The following is a 16,552-nucleotide window of genomic DNA, read 5'->3' on the forward strand; positions in this document are numbered from 1 at the left end:
TGCCGTCTATGGGGTCGCACAGAGTCAGACACGACTGAAACGACTTAGCAGCAGCAGCAGCAGGGTGAACACAATTGTGGTTAGTGTGTTGATGGGCTGATTCATTACAAACTCACCTGCCTAAGAAAATGGTCATGAGATTTGATGGTGAAACACTTGTGCTTAGAAACTATTAGGGTTTCTTATGCAGATAGATGCCCTGCATGTGACCCTAAAACAAATTGCCCCTTCTTCCAGAAGGGAAACTGCCCTGAGATAGATTGTGCACTTACTCACCCACTCTCTAAACTGCTGTGCGCCAACTGAAAATTCCAGGGCATGACTTTTCCTGGAGCTGTCCTCTGTCTTAATTTTAGCTGTCCAGAAAAAGACCAGGCTTCTAAGGTTTCCCATTCCCTCCTCTGTGGTCCCATAGAAACTGCTGTCATTCTGTTACTTTCTGCTGGCCAGGCAGGTATGAGACTTCCACTGAGGGGTATGTTAAAACAGCCACATGGGTCAGCAGACAGATGGAGAAAAGGAGTGGGGATAGCAAAACAGAGCATGCTTTTTAAAAGGATAGCATACCATGGGGTCACACATGTGGTGCTGGTGGTCTGACACTGCAGCACTGACAGTTGTTAGAGAGAATTTAAAAGCTGGATGTTTTTCTAAGTTATTTTGGCTAGTTCGGGGCTTCCAGATTATGTTATAGGGTACTCTGGCATATTATTTAAACATCTTAACTAAAATTTCCTTTAACGACCTGATGAAGATAGAGAAACTTTTTAACAAACCAGTTGATCCTGTTTTTATTAGAATAATTTCCAAATTGAGAGTTTCTTGCTGAATCATTTAAGTGAAACTACAAAAATAGGTAAGTGAGGAATAAATATAGGAGAAGAAAAAGTTGCACAAACAAGGAAATTATTGGGTAACCAGTCTCATACTGAAGTCAGTAAATGTGGTCCTTAAGCTCTAAGGGAACAGTAAGTCTCAGAGGATCAGGAAAATACTCGTCTCTTTGGCAATTCAGCCTTACTTATGCTGTTCTCCAATGTCAGAAATAGAAATCCAATTTCCAATACCCAATCCTCTTCCATACTCTTATGTATAGGTAGAGGATAAAGCAATTGGAGATTCATTCCCTGTGGACTGAAACTCCAAGTTGAGGACAGCAGGACAAAGGGGAGGAGGCTGGACCCTGCCCAGATCACACATCTCTTTTCTCAAAGTCAAGAGACCTCCCGACCCCACACACGGAGAAAAGGCTCCTTGGAGGCTAAAGGGAAGCTGTGTCAAGGGATGTTCCCTACTTATATGCCTTTTTGGTAAAATCCATCTAGGCTAAGAGATTTGTGTGCACACATGGACAGATACAGAGATGTTCTAAATATGAACTGTGAACCAGAAAAATCAAAATGACTACCCAAAGGAAAAGTGGAAGAAATGCCCCATAAGAGTAATTCAAACTGCCATGCGGGCACAACTCAGTGACTGTCCCTGAATTCACCTGTGTGTCTATCCTACAGGTACTGCACTCTTTTTTCCTTTTTATAAGCACTTTGCTTCACTGCTTTCTGTCTTTGTGGAAATTCTTTTCGGCAAAGCCATAGGGCCAGGGTCCTTGTCACTGACCACTGGTCTAGTGGCTAGGATCTGGTGCTTTCACTGGCACGACCCAGCCCAGTCTCTGGCTGGGAACCCAAAGCCTGCTCCAAGCTGCTGCAGGCTGAGGCCACCCAAGATCAACAAGATGACAATATATTACACCATTATCACCGATCAACTCATTTCCCTGTATCAGTCAGGTCCAACCAGAGAAACAGAACCAGCAGGTACTTTATATTAAGAGTTATATTGAAAAGAATTGACTTACATGATTGTGGTGAATGGTAAGGCAACTCTGAAATCTAGAGGACAGTTCCTTAGGAGGGACAGGCTGGAAATTCTCAGGCACAAGGAGAAGCTGCTCACAGGTAGAATGTCTTCTTCAGGGAAGCGTCAGTTCGATTCTTAACACCTTTCACCTGATTCAATCAGGCCTCAGGTCTGCTTATAAGACCTTTCACCTGATTCAATCAGGCCTACCCAGTCTACAATAATCTTCCTTATTTAAAGTCAGATAATTATGGACTTTAAACACATCTACAAAATACTTTCACAGTGATATTTTGATTAACATTTGATTAAAATAATTACCTACTAGACTATAGCTTACTCAAGGTGATACATAAAACTGACCATCAGAGTTCTCTACCAAGAAAGCAAAATAAGCAAAAATAATTACTGGTTTAGATTTTTTATTAAAGAATAAAGCTAAATGCTAGGAAAGAAGAGTCAGTCACATCCTGTGATATTTGATTTTATGCATCAACTTGAGTGGGCCCTGGGATGTCTAGATATTCGGTTAAAGATTGCTCATGGCATGTCTGTGAGCCTGTTCTTTAATAACATTAACATTTGAATTGGTTGACTGAGTAAGGCAGATGGCCCTCATTGATGTAGGTCCTGAATAGAACAACAAGTCAGAGGAAGGGTGAATTCATTCTGCCTGAGTGTTGAGCTGAGAAATTGATCTTCCCTTCTCATTGCTCCTGGTTCTCAAGCCTTCCAATTCCTGCTGGAAACTACCCATCAGCTCTCCAGTTTTCAGGCTCTGGAACTAAACTACGCAACCAATTTTCTGAGTCTACAGCTTACAGATGGCAGTTCATGGAACTTCTAAACCTTCATGTATCCCAATGTCTTATAATAGATCTTTTCATAGATAAATAGGTAAATAAAAGATTATCCATCTCTCTGTATCTCCTATGGGTTCTATTTTTCTGGAGAATTCTGACCAATACACACCCCATGTATTATGAGTAAGCTAGGTCCTTATTCAGAAATAGAAAATAGACATAATAAAAATAGTGAGAATGTAGCTAAAAGATGAAACGCCTCAAAATCTAAAGTGGGTATACCACTTGTATGGTCAGGCCACTCAAGATGGTTGATCTTTTGCTCTTTGTACATCCCCTGCTCCACCAGTTTCTGCTCCACCTACACCCTTCTGCACACTAATCACATGAACGTACTTGGCCCCTGCCCCAGCTAATGTCTGTTCTAATCCTTAGGCCAGAATGGTTCCACCTGCTAGTTTATTAAAGGGAAACATTTGCCCTTGTGAGTGTCATTAACATGAGGGCTGTAACAAACATGTCCTAGTTGCTGGTTTCCCTGGTAATGGGTAAGCTGGCCTGAAATCAATTCCCCTTTTAAGTGGTAGTCCCCTTCTCTCCAACTGCCCCACCCACAGTAGGGAAGACTGTTGCTTTATCCTATCTGCATTTTCCTTTATACAGTGGGGTGTTGTTACAGAACCTTGTGCTTCAGACCTATAAGATCTCCCATCCAGTAAACCACTGATGTCTCTGTCACTGCCTTCCATGTCTTTCTTTGGTCTCGAAGTTGGGCAGTCACAAAGCTTGCATGCCTGCGGGGTGTAGCCCAGCACCAGTATATTTGATAAAACAGGAAAACAATGTTAATATAGTTGACTGATTTTGTTCCCCATCATTTTCATTTCCACTAATTCCTTTCTGTTCTCTGTCCCTCCAAATGAGAAATTTGGAAGAAAAACAATCTGCTAGGGACTGTTTCCTCTCATCTACTTCCCAAATTCCGAAGTTAATTAAAATTTTTAAAAGATACTAAGGAAAAGCTCAGAAGAGGAAGAAAGAACGGAGAGAAAAAGAAGTTAAACCTTGGTAGGACTATGACTAACAGCACAAAACCCTCTCTGTTGAGTTCTAAGTCAAGAGGGATTGAAGTCACTCAGTCGTGTCCGACTCTCTGTGACTCCATGGACTCTAGCCTACAAGGCTACTCTGTCCATTGGATTTTCCAGGCAAGTGTACTGGAATGGGTTGCCATTTCCTTCTCCAGGGGATCTTCCCGACCCAGGGATTGAATCCAGGTCTCCTGCATTGCAGGCAGGCAGACACTTTACCATCTGAGCCACCAGGGAAGCCCTGGTGGTCAAGAGGGAAGGGATGATAAATAGTTTAGAGGATCTAAAAGTATAAAGACCTCTCTCATCCACTTTATCATATCTATCCACAGAAAACCGATACTCTTTCTGGATCTGACACAAGAAGGATCAGAAGAAACACGTGAAGAACAGGACTGAGACCACCCCAGAGTCTGCTGTAGAAGAGAACAGCATTCTCATAAAGAGATTTCATTTGGTTAGATAATTTAATGATTTTTAGGAAAACTGGCTTGTGCCTTGTGGACTGCTTTGTCATTTATTGTCCTGGAACTAGCTTAATTTCAAAAATGTGTTAAATCAGTGTACCTGCTACCAACAGTTCCCACAGAACATCTATGGCTGATCTGTCTTTACCTATAACTTATTTTTATTGTGTCTTACTGTGTCTTACACTATAACTAAAAAAAATGTATTTACCATTGACTAATCATACCAAAGTCTGATCCTGGAACTTATTAGATGCCCTAATCACTCCATTCTGTATTTCCATGGCTTAAACCTCACAAAAATGGTTATATTATGGAATTGCAATAAGCTAAATTCATGCCACACTTGTGTTCCAGAGAAAGCAACAGGTGTAAGAACTCTCAGACTGCATATGCTATCAGTAAGATGCAGGTGTCAGAGTCATAAAGGCCTGACAACACATAGACCTTGGAGTGTGAACTGTAATTTGATGACATATTACTGCCATCCTCTACCTGTTCATTTTCTAGCTGATGCTCTGACTTAACAATACCTGTTATATCCTGGTCCAAGTTTGCATCACTGGGAACTCACTACCAAGGAAACCCAACCTTGTTGAAACCCTCAGTTCTTCACCATTAATGGCAGATTCAGATTGCCTGTGGGGTTGCAGCTGATATGTAACCTCTGCCTCACTCTAGCATATTGTTAGTCCATAGCCCTGAGTGCAGAAATAATTGACAACCTGCTCCATCTCCTTCCGTATAAGCCTGCAGGGCATAGTCATCCACATTAAACAGCTGCTAGGTGACTGCTTCAAATATTGCAGTTTTCTACTGAATCCTGCTCAAGGGCAAGAACTTTCTGGAGGAAGAAAAGGAAATCTGTATATCAATGTTCAAGTTGCTGGTTGCATCACTGATTGGAACTACAGAAAGATGGGATATTCTAAAGTCAAGAGCAAAGTTGTCTAAATCCACTGGACATAGAGACTGTGGGGCTATGCACATCTCAATATATAATGTTGAGCAGTCTTTCATCCATGTATTATAGACATATGGTGTTTCTTTTGAATGAATTCATGTATAAGGAGAACCAGATGATAGACAAAAATTAACCTTTCCACTTTTAATAATTTAAATATTTTCCCTTTTCAAGTTTTCTCAATATTGTAGAAATATTTTGCCAGGGATATAGCATTATTTTATTTATTTTTGGTCCCTATTCTGTTAATCTATTAGTCCATAACAAGCCATGCTAATACTTGGCTGTTAAGAAAGATTCATCAAGGAAGATAAACTTCCCAGAAGCCTCTGGTGCAGCAGTCCCCAAACTTTTTCACACCAGGAACTGGTTTCTTGGAAGACAATTTTTCTACAGTTGGGGATAGAGTAGATGTTTCAGGATGATTCGAGCATTTTACATTTCTTGTGCCCTTTATTTCTATTATTATTACATCAGCTCCACCTCAGATCATCAGGCATTAGATCCCAGGGGCTGGGGACCCCTGTGAATATCCACTTACATTTTATAGGCCAAAGGCTGGGACAGACACTCACCCAAAACCAGGGCCAGACTCCATTTTTACTCAATTCAAGAGGCCTCTATTTGATACAATATCTTAAATGAGAGAAAAATGAGAGACTAACTTTTGTAGGCAGTAAATAATATCTATACGATGAATTTTCCACGTATTTGTATTAGAGAATGACACTTTTTAATCATAGTTTACAATGAAGATAGTAGTCTTCTATATAAGACCCTAAATGACCTAGTGCTGTTTCTGAGTGATTAGTGCTTCGTGATTTCCAAGCTGCAAGTTGCCAACTTTCCTTTATAGGAGGCATTTATTTGGCAGACTTCTAAAATCTACTGATGTATAATCTCTGAGAGGGCTTCAATTAATTTTTCCCCACAATAGGTGTGAGCTAAAAAATGAAGGTAATCCACCAATACAACACACATAGCTCTCCAGAGTGGCAAACCTTTGGTCTTTATGTCCTTAGGAACTCTATTGCTGCTGTCCCCTCCCCCTAACATATGAAATTGGGATCCAGAGTTCCCTAACTTGTGTAGAACCTATCAGAAAGGCTCTAGTATGGCCTGATTACTGTGGCCAACACAATCACATACTTAAATTACAAAGTCATACAGTGTCCATCCAGGGCCAATCCCTACATCTGCGAGCTAGTTCCCAATGAGATAATGAAGGCAAATTTGGTAGCTAAGAAAAAGATCCCTAGGCTACTTTTGCAGAATGATTTATTCAGTAAATTCAAAGTAACAGCTTTGATAAATATCCTTAACTCTCAACTCCTGGGCCACACTTTCTATAGGATTGTTAAAGATGGTTGAAAATCTAAGGTTTTTATAAATGGCTTAAATGCTCAACTAGGATTTTCAAACTCTCCACTGTTTTAGAGTTCCTGGAAAATAATTGTTATTCTTCTTGGCGAATTCCGTATTAAGAAAATTTTATATCTTCCTCTGTTGACTTGACTTAGAATTGGAAAGTACTGAAGTGTCCTGTTTACTGATGACCCATTTTTCACCCAACAAGCATGTTCTGACCATTAACTCTGTGTAGAGACCTTGCTCAGCACCCAGACAGATATGGTCTTTCCCCTCACAGAATAAGGAATCAATGAAATCAAGTCTGAAGACTGTTAAAAGATGGAAAAAAAAAAAACTTTAAGGGAGGGAAGAGTCGGTTAAAATATATATCGTGTGTATATATTTTATATGGTATAATTACAGAGTATATACTTATATCAGAGAAGGCAATGGCACTCCACTCCAGTACTTTTGCCTAGAAAATCCCATGGATGGAGGAGCCTGGTAGGCTGCAGTCCATGGGGTCGCTAAGAGTCGGACACGACTGAGGGACTTCACTTTCACTTTTCAGTTTCATGCATTGGAGAAGGAAATGGCAACCCACTCCAGTGTTCTTGCCTGCAGAATCCCAGGGACGGGAAGCCTGGTGGGCTGCCGTCTATGGGGTCGCACAGAGTTGGACACGACTGAAGTGACTTAGCAGCATATACTTATATATTACTATATGTATTACATATACTTATATATATACTATAGGTATTTATAATATATATAAATATATATAATATATAGTGTGCATATATATATATATATATATTATATAGTCAAAATATACAGTCAAGGCAGAAATTTGGGAATGTTAAGTAAATGCTGATGTGAGGACTGAATGACTAGGAAACATCAAGGTCCTTAGGTGAAGGGCCATTTAAACAGATAGAAGACAAAATATTTTAATGTGGCACACAGGTCCTTTATGAGTTGAAATAAAAATTGAAACCAGAATTTGTTTTCAAAAATGCAAGTAAAACTAATAACTATCAAAATGGTAGTGAGATGATTAGATTAAAAAAGGAAAAATTAAAAGATTAACATCTACATACCATACAAGAGCCTTTCTGATAGGTTCTACACAAGTTAGGGAACTCTGGATCCCAATTTCATATGTTAGGAATTGATGAAGTTATTTTAAAATAATTAATGGACAGGAACAGAGAAAAAATCTAGGTATGCATATTTTAACAGAGATATTAAATTAAATTTGAACCAAGTAAATTGTACTTTGCACTTTAGAAAACATGTTTAGATTGGTACCAAAAAAAACAAAACAAAACAAAACAAAACAAAAAACTAGCTTACAGAAATTGCAGAAAGCCCCATAAACTATTTCTCAGAAAATTGATTAGGTGGTAGATGGAGGGGACCTTCAATGTCAAAGGATTAAACTCTTTATATTGATCTTTGTTTCCTCCTTTTCTCCCTCTCCTTATTTCTGATCCTAAGAGCCGTGGCCTTATTTACGTAAAACTTCAAGCAGTACAAAGGTTTTAAGAAGGCAGACATTTGACAGTAGTTAATGAAGCCAAACTCCTTCCCTAGAGATAATTCTCAGATTTTTGATTGCCCAGCCCTGAGCATCTGCATCTTTGCTTTACTTAGGGGTTTGAAAAAGGCCTTACACAGGATCTGTTGACCAGGAGGCTGACAGAATGCTAAATACGCAGAGAGAGCACAATTCATTTTTTCTCTTCAAGTTCTACCTGCCTTGCTTAATCCCCAATTCTCCTCCCTGCCACCATATGCATGCAGCAGAAGAGGCTGATAATTAATGTCTGCAACCCTCCAGACACAATGCTGCCCTAGATACCCCAAGGCAACTGCACGTGCACTTTGCGAAGCTTAGCGACCTTCCTGAGCAGCCTAAGAAGGAAATGCAGATGAGGGGCTGCTTTCAAACACTACAGGGACCATCTAGCCTCAAGACCTCCACAGATGACATTTGAACAGTAGTGACTGATTACGTTCCAGGGCAGCAGCCATCTGGAATGGACCGCAGGTGTTTCTACAGAGATGAAAGGAAGGTAACAAAACGATGGAGTACACTGAACCCTGACAATGCAACATCATTAGTAAATTGGTGTCTTTAATGGTAAGTACATAATCTCCCATGTCAAAAACCCTGGATAATAAGTATAACTACCTATGCTTTAACTTTAAACAATTTACATAATTCAATAACTCAGTTTAGGTTAAACTGTGTCACAGAAGGAATAACTTTGGTTCACAAATAAAAGCAAATTTTACAAATACCTGAATAACAAGCAGCTAGGTACATTTAGAAAAATTGCTTCAGTGAGATCTGTGATTACTTCAAAAATTCTCAAATAATTTAACCATTTGATATATAGATATATGTAGAGATTTAAATTTCCCTTAAAACAGCATTTGTAGTTTATATGGCTTATAAAGGAACCTGACAAATGTTATATATACATATTAGCAGCTGTTCCTGCTAGAAGACAGCTGCTGGAAGGCAAAACAAAAGTTTTTAGTGACTAAAAAATTCAAAGAATTGTTCATTTATAATAAAATATCACAATTGGCTTTGTAGATTTATGTGTTAGGGCAAACTGTAAGAAAATCTGTTTTATTTGGGTACTAAATGGTGAAGATGTTAAAACCCATAGAGTAATGATCTTTGGGATTATTTGGTAATTTTAACTTAAATAGAAAAAAATGACAATAGGTAAAGAACAAAATTAAATTTACGAAAACATTTATCATCAAATATTTGCCAGTATTAGAACTGACCAGAACAAATTTCAATTAGCTATTTTTAAAATAATGTTTCATTTTCCAAGTTCAGGAAACTGTTGTTTATATGAATTTATCTTTAACACAGAGTCAATAAGTTGTACAGTTGTGTGCTTTTGTCAGAAGAGGAAAGAGCCTAGAACTCAAATTCCCCTGATAATGTCCAAAGAACTTGGAAAATTAAGCCTTCAAAATGAAACAGTATACAAAGAAAAAATAAATAAATAAAATAAAATAATGTTTGATATGTTTTAAAGCAAATAATTTAAATGTGCAGCTATACTCTTGAAAACTAATTTACTGATGCTGTTCTTCCTGCAGACACAAATGTGACTGTAAGTAGCAAATTAAAATTTGAAACCTGAGAGAGAAAATCTTCTTTCCCAGCAAATAAACATCATAAGTGTCTAATTAAATGAAGCCTGACCTGGTTTCCATGATACATCACTTCTACTTCTGGCATTTTGAATAATTTGGTGATCCAGGAAAAATCAATTAACCCTTTGGAATTCAGATTCCTCATCAGTTTTTAAAAGAAGGAAAGTGGAATAGATAGTCTCTTACCGTATCCAATCACTGTGGTAAGGAATTTCCACTTAATATCTATAACAAATCTGTCATGTAGGTACTATTTCTATCCTCAGTACACAAGTGAAGAGAATAAGGCTTAGAAAATTTCAATAAATTCTCCAAGAAGACAAAATTCAAGTCACACAGTTGGGATGACCTTTAAGTTCCCTTACACATCTGCCATTAAAATGGAAGAATAGTACTTAAATAAAGAGTTAAAATATTGAATTTAAATACTAGAATTAAATTCAGTTTTAAAATTTGAACTTAAATACTAATTGAATTTAAATGGATCTATTTAATCCCAGTGTATGAATAACATTGTTTTCACAGCAAACCATCGTTTTCAGAATCTTTGCTTTGAAACTCATGGTTTCCGTAATTTCCAAGACAGACCCATATTATACCAAATGGCACCAAATTGGTGCATGTTGGAGCTATGCCAAATCCCCAGACATGAACTGATTTTCATTCTACTGGTTCTCACTCAAAGTAATTTTAAGTATCATCATTTAATTAACATCTAGTTTTAAACTATAGAATGCCCAAATATCACTAAGATATGGGATTCCAAAATTGCATCTCACTTTGATGACCCAAGACCATGAGGAAAATAAAAACAATATCACTTATTGGAAGATTAAAGAGGTAGATTTAAAGGCAACACAAACTGGGTGGGATGAGAAAGTGTTAGTCACTCAGTCCTGTCCAACTCTTTGTAACCCCATGAACTGTAGTCCACCAGGCTCCTGTGTCATGGAATTCTCCAGGCAAGAATAACTGGAGTGGGTAGCCATTCCCTTCTTCAAGGGATCTTCCCAACCCAAGGATCAAACCCAGGTCTCCTACACTGCAGGCGGATTCTTTACCATCTGGGCCACCAGGGAAAGCCAGGGGTAAAGGCGACAGAGAAAGAAAATCTGTACACACTGGTGGTTGTTTTCTGCCAAAGATTCTCAAGCCCTTTAAAGAAACTATGGTTTAGAGCAAACTGATCAAATTGCACATCAATGAACAGGATAAGAATGGTTCCCAGACTCCCAAAAAAAAAATGACGACAGACCTGTACTTTCAGGTTCTTGTCCAATATTAGATACAATTCTTTCATAAAGCATTTATATGATGTTCTTACTAAAGAAAAATTTTATTTATTTGGCTTTGGCTTTACTTCCACTTCTAGGCAGCAAGAATACTAGAAAATTCTACCATTATAAATGATACTTTTAATATAACAAAACAAGAAAATCTAGTTTTCTGAACATTTGGTATGCAATATCCTATATATAATTGCTTAACTGTCATGTTTTTTTCTCATAAAAAGATTAGAATATGTTATGGGAATGGTAATGATACATAATACATATTTAAGTGTTTAATAATTTACATTTTGTTAATTATTTTGACTGATTTTGGGTAAAGATTGTTAAAACACACAAGCAGACCATCTGCTGCTGTTAGAATTATTAATAAATACTCCCTGAACTAAGTATTTTAATTAAAAATAAAATGCTGCATTCATTAAGGCCTATCTTAAGTGGCATGCTCCAAAAGGAATTAATAGTGTACCCAGCTGCCAATCTCTAAATAGTTTGAAAATATTATAAACTTTTATTCATGAGAAACTACATGGATTTGGATGATTAGGGAACAATCTGTTGAGTCCTCGAAAGCCTTCTGCTGTGTGGGATCCAAGAGTATATGAATCAATGAAAATGACACTCTCTATTCTATATACTCTTCCACAAATTTACCAAGAAGTCAGGCTAGTGCAAATGCTTTCTTCTTAACTATATCTTTTTGATCTTTATCCTAGAAAGGGGAGCAATAGGCACTCCTCATCTCATAAACTTACTTAAGATTGTGTTCTATTAAAGCAGGTCTCTGGAGCCAGACGGCCTAGGCTTAAATCCTATTTCCTATTTTCTAGCTGTGTGACCCTGAACAATTTACTCAACATTTCTGTGCCTTTATACTCACATTAGTAAAATAAGGATAATGGTGGTGGTATCACCTTCATACAGCTATTATGAGAATTAATGTTAGTATTAATATTAAAATCTGCATTAAGCACCAAAAGAGTGCTTAATACAGAGTGTTAATTAACGATGACTGTTAGAATTAAGACTTCAGTATTGTTGTTAATACTGAAATGCATCTTTGTGACTTTTCTTTGAAGATTACCTTCAAAAGATGAGCATTTTCTTTCACATTTTTCTTAAGGATGTTGCATCTTCAGTTTTTGAAATGTGAACAGATTTTTCCCTTGAAATTAAATGTTGATTGGGGCAATGACAGAGGGAAGTCAGGAAACTTGGTAATGCCATTTTTCATCAAAAAGGACACTTGACAACTAAGGAAATATGTGTACAGCTTCTAAATATCCAATAAAGAATGCTCTACACATGCAACCCATGCATGAGTACCAATCTCCTTCCAAAAACAAGTTCAACATGTGGAGTGAGGAAGCAAATGATAAGGAAAAGTGGGAACGAAGGGAAACAGAGGAATTAAGAAAAGAATAAACATAAAGGAGATTCAAGAAGATTACTGAAATGTTCAGAATTCTAAATAAAATCTCTAAAAGGAAAAATAAGAAGAGTTTACCTTCTTTGATGTTAGTCCTGCTTTGAAAATCAGAGACTGAAAATTTAAGTGATACACTCGGTAGTGCTGTGAACACGTACGGACTCTGACCTCTCACACACTTCAGCAAGTCCCTGCTCATGATGACATGACTTCACTAGAAATGGTGATTATTTTTCACTCTTCTCGTTCCCTCACCTAGGAACAACCAGGTTTCAGGGAGCTACTGAACTTGAGATACTCAAACCTCAAGATACTCAAGGCCATGGTTTCTGCCGCCAGAGTCCCCCTGAAACACAGGGAGAACCGGGAAGGTTCTCTCTTATCAAGTCCTTGAACTGCACAAGGCACATTCACTCATACCAACTGATGAGTCAGAAGCACTCTTTAAAAAATTGCTATTATGTCCCAGTTGCATAGATTAGACGACTGAGCCTCAAGAAACAAGTGGTGTTTCTTCAGGTCACAGGACCATAAAGTGCAAGAGTCAACATGGAATTCAAAGTGAACTACTTTTTGTCAACCCCAGTGGTTTTCAAACTGTGAAATGTAGATCCTTGGGTTCCATTTTAGAATCTTAAGGAGTAGCACAGAGGGGAGGAGTTCCCTAAGCAGACCACAGTGTCTCTCCAATCCCTCCCCTTATCCTGCTTCCGTAGACAGCTCTAGTGATGGGTTTTGGACATCATAGTTCACAGTAAGACTTTTTTTTTTTTTTAAACAAAAGCATTTTACTTTTAAGAATTTTATTTTTCAAAGTTAATCATGAAATCCTTTCATTAAAAAGAGTCCCCAAGTCCTTATCTTTAAATTACATTTATCTGTATATATCTAATTCATTCCCTAATGTCAACTGTATGTAGACAAAATATGTGTTATTTTGTCTGACTCTTTGTAACTCCTTGGACTGTAACCTGCCAGGCTCCTCTGTCCATGGGGTTCTCCAGACAAGAATACTGTAGTGGTTGCCATTCCCTTCTCCAGAGGATCTTTCTGACCCAGAAATCAAACCCAGGTCTCCTGTATTGCAAGCAGATTCTTTACCATTTAATTGAATAAATGTCAATTATTCATATCTAAAATTCCATACAATAATTCAGATTCAAATCTATCTGTAGTGCCTATGATGTGTACCATGTACTGACTTGATCTCAGCAGAGGGATCAGTGCTAGCGCAAGCCTGCTCTAAGTGTGATTAGAGAACTAATTCTGAGTCTAAGAAGCCTGTGCCAGGAGGTAAATCAACATGTCTCTCCCTCCACATGGACAAAGTCTTGTTGGGAAAAGAAAGCAAAAGCAAAAGCTAGCTGAATTAAAGTGTGCTTCATTGGTTTACAGTCCAGGACAGCTGTTCATGTTGTTACCACCCAGAAACAATTTTCCTGGGGGCACTTTTAGAGACGAAAATGGCAACCCACTCCAGTATTTCTTGTCTGAAAAACCGCATGAACAGAGGAGCCTGGTGGGCTACAGTCTCTGGGGTGGCAAAGAGTCAGACACAACTGAGCAACTAAGCATAGGAGCACTCTGGGAAGCACTGTTCTAGATTTCAGTATGCTCTGGCATTAGAAACTTGCTTCCCCCCACTTCCGATTATGTCCAAAACTTTCTCAACTGTCCACCACTCTGGGCACTCCTTCTCTATCTCTTCTGCCTGCCCTGAGGCGTGGCTTGTAAATATTGAGTTTCCTGAGACTTTGGGGGGCGGGGGTGCACTGCATCAATTCTTGCTTTCTCTGCCTATCCTGGATGAATTTTCTGTATCCATGATTTCAAAAGCCTTTTACGTATATATTTTCTCCTTTATCTCTGACTCTAACTTCTCTTCTGAACCCAGACTCTTTAGTTGTAACTGCCCACTAATCATTGTATTGTATTTTATTTTACTTTTAGACATCTCAGTTCAGTTCAGTCGCTCAGTTGTGTCCAACTCTTTGTGACCCCATGAACCGCAGCACACCAGGCCTCCTTGTCCATCATTAACTCCTGGAGTTCACCCAAACTCCTGTCCATTGAGTCGGTGATGCCATCCAGCCACCTCATCCTCTGTCGTCCCCTTCTCCTCCTAGTCTCAATCTTTCCCAGCATCGGGCTCTTTTCAAATGAGTCAGCTCTTCACATCAGGTATCCAAAGTATTGGAGTTTCAGCTTCAACATCAGTCCTTCCAATGAACACCCAGGACTGATCTCCTTTAGGATGGACTGGTTGGATCTCCTTGCAGTCCAAGGGACTCTCAGGAGTTTTCTCCAACACCACAGTTCAAAAGCATCAATTCTTTGGTGCTTAGCTTTCTTTACAGTCCAACTCTCACATCCATACATGACTACTGGAAAAACCATAGCCTTGACTAGATGGACCTTTGTTGACATCTAGAAGCATTTATTTTTAGATATGGATATTTGTACACAAAAAGTACTCACATTACCTATGCTGAACAATGCCAAGAAACAATATACTGATGCAACAGTTGTCTTTAAAAATAAACATAAAAACAGAGCCCAGACTGGCAAACAAAAGCAAAACACTTATTTCCCAATAACACAATGCTGAAAATTGTCAGTAATCCTAAATCACCTCCCATTTTTCTTATAAAGCTGCCAAAGTTACCTATTTTAAAAACTTACTTTTTTTTAAATCAATAATAAAAATCTGATCACAACATTATAAAACCAAATGCCGGAGTCTTTACTCCTTTAAAATTCTGAATATTCCAACATAATCACAGGTGTAAAATTTGCTGTATTTTAGTTCAGGCACCTCTAATTAAGCATTTCTAATGAAACCACATCTTCTCCAATACTCCCTCCTCAGCTAATACTAGTCAAGACTCTGTATTTTTAACATAGCAAAAAGGCAAAAAAAAAAAAAAAAAAGACAATTTTAAGAAGAAAGAAAAGAAAGAGAAATGGAAGGGAAGACAAAATGTCTGTGTTTCAGAAAGCTCCAAGGATTCAACAGTTTTAGAAGCTTTAGATATAATAGCATTTGGGATCTCAAAAAAAATTTTTTTTTTTAATCTTTTTTCTTTTCTTTTCTTTTCTTTTTTAATAGAAAATTATTTAATTAGTGTACATGTGTTCCCCATCCTGAATCCTCCTCCCTCCTCCCTCCCCACACCATCCCTCTGGGTCATTCCAGTGCACCAGCCCCAAGCATCCAGCATCGTGCACTGAACCCTGACTGGCATCTCGTTTCATACATGACGTTTCACATGTTTCAATGCCACTCTCCCAAATCTTCCCACCCTCTCCCTCTCCCACAGAGTCCACAAGACTGTTCTATACATCAGTGTCTCTTTTGCTGCCTCGTATACAGGGTTATCGTTACCATCTTTCTAAATTCCATATATATGCGTTAGTATACTGTATTGGTGTTTTTCCTTCTGGCTTACTTCACTCTGTATAATAGGCTCCAGTTTCATCCACCTCATTAGAACTGATTCAAATGTATTCTTTTTGATGGCTGAGTAATACTCCATTGTGTATATGTACCACCGCTTTCTTATCCATTCATCTGCTGATGGACATCTAGGTTGCTTCCATGTCCTGGCTATTATAAACAGTGCTGCGATGAACATTGGGGTACACGTGTCTCTTTCCCTTCTGGTTTCCTCAGTGTGTATGCCCAGCAGTGGGATTGCTGGATCATAAGGCAGTTCTATTTCCAGTTTTTTAAGGAATCTCCACACTGTTCTCCATAGTGGCTGTACTAGTTTGCATTCCCACCAACAGTGTAAGAGGGTTCCCTTTTCTCCACACCCTCTCCAGCATTTATTATTTGTAGACTTTTGGATCGCAGCCATTCTGACTGGCGTGAAATGGTACCTCATAGTGGTTTTGATTTGCATTTCTCTGATAATGAATGATGTTGAGCATCTTTTCATGTGTTTGTTAGCCATCTGTATGTCTTCTTTGGAGAAATGTCTATTTAGATCTTTGGCCCATTTTTTGATTGGGTCATTTATTTTCCTGGAGTTGAGCTGTAGGAGTTGCTTGTATATTTTTGAGATTAGTTGTTTGTCGGTTGCTTCATTTGCTATTATTTTCTCCCAT

General features: G+C 38.3%; 1 long non-coding RNA gene across 1 annotated transcript; it reads left to right on the forward strand.

Moving 5' to 3' along the window:
- The first annotated feature begins 3,255 nt into the window (after positions 1 to 3,255).
- Positions 3,256 to 4,452, forward strand: LOC147380200 (uncharacterized). Its single transcript, XR_015134948.1, has 2 exons — positions 3,256 to 3,731; positions 4,087 to 4,452. It is a non-coding gene; the product is annotated as an uncharacterized LOC147380200 (long non-coding RNA).
- Positions 4,453 to 16,552: the final 12,100 nt, after the last annotated feature.

This window comes from Bos grunniens, chromosome 1, assembly GCF_055505025.1.
Source record: "Bos grunniens cultivar Pamir isolate PY7600 chromosome 1, Bosgru_T2T1.0, whole genome shotgun sequence".
NCBI lineage: Eukaryota > Metazoa > Chordata > Mammalia > Artiodactyla > Bovidae > Bos > Bos grunniens.